The following is a 4,725-nucleotide window of genomic DNA, read 5'->3' as shown; positions in this document are numbered from 1 at the left end:
GTAATTCAGCTATATGAGAGAGTTCCGACAGGGAGAATGGAACGTTAACCCTAACCAATCCGTCAGCGCCAGCCACCTCCCTCAGTGGCAGGATGGCAGCAGGCTTGGCTTGGTTAGAATTAGGCTCCATGGCGGCCCGCGAACGCGTGAGCGGAGGAGTGAAGGAAGATGCTAGCACAAGGCAGCTGGTACGAGAGGAAGGGGAATTTAACAAGGCTTTGGAAGCCCGAGGAGGCGGGGTAGGGCGAGAGCGGGAAGGGGATGGTGAGGACGTATCCGACGAGGGTTTTGGTGATCTATGAGACCTGCGATGAGAAGAGGGGGAGGGAGAGGAAGCAAAACTGGAGGCGCTGGATGAGGACCTGCTAACAGGAGAGGGAGAACGGTGCTTAGATTTTGAATGGGATTTGTGTGAGGTTTGTTTATGATCGGACCTTTTTGGGGACCTAGAACAGAAGTTAGGTGAAGTCTTCTTATGACCAGACTTGGAAGGAGATTTACGTGAGACTTCCAGAGACCTGGAACTGGAATGTTTATGTGAAGTTGTGTTTGACCTGGTGGGGGGGGGGGGGGAGTTAGCCCTCCGGGGCCACAAAGGCGGAGGTTCATCAGCTGGGTCCATAGCAGGAACTGAGGGTTCCAAAGGAGAAGGCATAGCAAGAAACATGTGGGCAGGAGAGCAGTGGGAAAGAACAGAGGGGTCAGTCTTAAGGGCCATATAGAAGAAAGCAGAGACATAGGAGAGTTCCTTCCATCTGCCTGTACGATTGCAATAATTTGATAACTCCCATAAAATGTCGGGGTCGAAGGTGCCGTTAGGTGGCCATTTACAGTTTCCCTCTAAGGTATACCGGGGCCATTTTTTTGAGCATAGACGGATGAGTGTGGAAGTCTGGAGGAAAGGCATCAAAGCGTGAGGCTGGAGGGCATCCAAAAGACGTCCCAGCGGGGAGTTTGGAGTGATAGTCTTATACGGCTTGCCCCCCATAGCTAAGACCATGAAAACACCTGCTAAAAAGACCGTGGTACCTCAATCCGTTAAGGTGAGATGAAGATAGATGACTAGAACAACCTAACCTCAAAAACAGGTGTCCGTGTTAATGAGTGGGTTGCTACTGGCCAAACCGGATCAGCCTTTACGTCTCTGAGAAAGGTAGGAAAGAAGAAAAGAATGAAATAAGAAGAAGGTGAACTAGAGGTCCCGGACCTCTAGCGAGCTTAGCAAAGGGAGCAAGTTGGGAATGAATGCTAGCGAAAGGGACCCCCAGGCCCCAAGGACCCTAAAAACAGCGGAGGTACCGGTCAATCCCCGTGTTAAGAGGGTTGGAAGCTAGCTGGAAAGGGGTCACTCACAATTGGAAGCCGGTGTTGTTCGGAGGAGCACGCCCAGGCAGACAGAACACGTGGGTCATTGTAGAGATCCTCGGTCCTGTTCATGTCCCGGGGATGTAGCCGGATGCTCAGGCAGGCGCCCGGCCTGAGCCAGCCGACTGTTGAGTCCCGGTCGAGTCTCGGCATCAAATGTTGTTCTTTCTGCGGAATATGAAATAGACCACGAGGTACAAACAAACCCACGTATAGCTTTATTATAGGAAAGGGGCGTGAGGACGGTGCAGGCTGGGAGCAGAAAGGGGGGAAAAGAGGAGGGGCACCGCGGTTCTGCCTTTTTAAAGACCAATCCAGCATACGCGTGCATCTGACGCTGCTGCGTTCTGCGTCCCTGTTGGATTGTGGGTGCTAGTGATTTTGGGGAAATGAAGTCTTTTGAGTCAGGCGGACCACACTTCACTCTGCGCCTGCACATAGGGGCCTCCTGGGGAATGCAGTTCCCCAGGAGAATAACATTTATCATTTTGACCAAACACCTGAGATGATCAACTCACGGGGAAGGAAGGTTTGCATGGGGTCACTGTTCTGGAAGTTCTAGCCTGTGGTCCACTATCACATTGCTTTGGGAACTGTGTCAAGGTGGTACAGTATGGCAGAGGTCATGGAAGACAAAACTCTTTTCTCGTAGAAACCTGGAAACAAACAGAAAGAAGAAGACGCCCCTCCCAAGGTCACAGACCAACAATCTGACCTCCTCCCAGAGGACAGTAAGGTTTCAGAACCATGGACTGGGGAGGACCAAGCCTTCAACACCCTGGCCTTTGGAGAACATGACCTAAACTGCACTGTTTGTTATGGTCACGATGAGTCTTAGACATCATGCTGCTTTCACAATCAATGGAGCACAGTGCCAGAACACAGTAACCGCTTGCTGCTGTTTTTATTATTAGCAGTCTCTTGATGTAATATCATGTTAGAACCAACTAAATATATGATCCACCTCATCATAAATCCCTCCAACTAAGCTCAAGGGTGGGTAGATTGAGCACTGCGAAACATGCGATATCCCTTGGAAGCTCTGACATGCAGTAAGAGTAAAACCTCAAGGCCCTGAAGATGAGGAGGAGGACCCTTCTTCCAACTGGCCTGCCTCTAGTGAGAGTCTGCCAGGCCCCTCGGTACTTAAGTAAAGCTCCTTGTAAGATTCAAACACTGTTCCCCTAAAATTCTGGCAGTGTTGGTGAAGATCATGGCCCCGCCCACCCTAGCAGCAGGCTGTGATGAGAATTGTATACCTCAGTTCTACCTTCTCCCTCCCACTGCTCTCTGCATTTTGATAAAGCCTTGAGCCCACAACCCACAGCCTTATCAGTAAGATCTCCGAATATTTACTCCTTTCCAGACCTGCTTTTTAAACAACCTTAGCTATGTATTCAACCTTGCATCTGAAGGGAAAAAATTAGATGTTAAGATGAAAGTAATTAATGGGAATATCACTGCACAAGAATGAAGAATTCCTTCAGAGTCGAGAAAGGAAACCCCTCGGACCTCCATTCCATCATGAGAATCATGTTTGTGGATGAAAATATTACCTGCAGGATTCTCCAGTTTTTACAGTGCTAACTTCTATAATTTCTATTTTGAAAAGCATGCTGGTTTTATTCACCACAGGACAATGGAAATTTGTGAGAGATGAAAATGTGTTAATCATTTCTTGAGTGAATTCTGCATCTCCCAAATGCGTGTCTGCCAGCTCTTCTTCCTGGCATTCCAGGAAAGAGGTTGTGTTTCCTTTAAGTTTTAAAACAGACTTTTATTTTATGTTTATGGGTGTATGTTTACATATATGTTTGCACACCATGTGTATGCAGTGTCTGTAGGGGTCAGAAGAGGGCATCTGATCTCCAGGAACTGGAATTACAGACTGTTGTGAGCCACTGCGAAGTGCTGGGAACCAAACCCAGGTCCTCTGCAAGAGCAGCAGATCTCCCAAGGGGACTCCTCTGGCAGGAGCCTATCACCTTCCTTGTCTTTGTCTGGATTATACAATCCCCTGCAATGACCAAAAGCAGTCCTTTGCTGGGAAGGGGGAAGGAAACTGCTCCATTCCCAAACATGTAAGAAAAGAAAAACCCAAACCTCAGAGCATATCCGGACATCATATTAGGGCCGCCATTCCACCTGAGTGGGGAGTCTGTTTCTTTGTGTGTTGTTTGTGTGTGTGTGTGCACACATGTGCATGTATATGTATGTGTTTCACTTTCAATAAAATCTGAGTTCAAAGAGACCTTATTTTCCTGCCTTTTTATTCTTTAAATGGTTGGAGGAAAAGAATCCACTCCTGCAGCCCTAGAGAACATCGTCCTAACTGTGTCAATCTTGCCATGAACACAAATTTAATAAACAAAACGACTCACTTGTTGTAAGCTCAAAAGAGCCAATCAGTGAGCTTCCAGTTAGTTCTACCACATTTTGGCTCTTTACATAAATAAATAACATGGGTTCTGAAGATTCAGACTCAGGCCATCAGGTTTGCACATCAAGAGTTGATCACCCACTGAGAGCTCTCCATTGTTTCCAACAATGTCACATATACGGAGTTCAAGAAGTAACATAAGCTAATGAACCTTTATCTCCACTGATTCCCTGGACAAACCTTCAACACTTCTGGCTTCTGCAGGCAACAGGCTCGCAACTGATGCAGAGGCACGCATGCAGGCAAAGCACCCACACACTTAAATACAACTTAAGCAAACAACAAACAAAACAACAAAAAGAATTTCTCAGACTGAAAATATTGAGGAAATGTCCCAATTTCATCGCGAGTCTTCAGGACCTTTTACCTTTGCTTCACACCTTTGGTGAAGACTGGAAGTCACACACAGGGCTTGACATCAGGAGGGAACAGGGGTAGGATTTGGTTGCACTTCTTGTCAACTAACTGATTGCATGCTTGGCCATCATTCTTCCCCGGGAGTCAGTGGGAATCAGACATTTGCACACTTTTGGAAGGCAATAGAAATCTTGAAACAGGTACAGGCGAGGGGAGGATTTTGACAGGGTCTCATTCTGTTGACCAGGCTAACCTAAAACACACTATGTCTCTCAGGCTGATTTTGAATCTGTGGCTATGCTCCTGCCTCAGTCTTGCAGGTGCTGAGGATTACAGATGTGAACTGCCACACATCTTTCTTTTTTAAATTCACCTTCTTTGCTTAGAGTCCACACTCTGAGAGTTACTTATGCCACATGGGACAAGAAAATGGATTTGCATTTAATATAGACCACAGTAAGAGGTTTGGGCTTCAGGATTAGAGCAAATTGTTGTGTTCTGAGTCTTGGACTTCATGGCTGCACGTGACCTTGAACAAGTCACATAACCTCTTGTGACCATAC

The sequence above is a fragment of the Myodes glareolus genome, chromosome 2 (assembly GCF_982192425.1).
Source record: "Myodes glareolus chromosome 2, mMyoGla1.1, whole genome shotgun sequence".
NCBI classification, from domain to species: Eukaryota; Metazoa; Chordata; class Mammalia; order Rodentia; family Cricetidae; genus Myodes; species Myodes glareolus.
Note: the sequence above shows the minus strand (reverse complement) of the source record.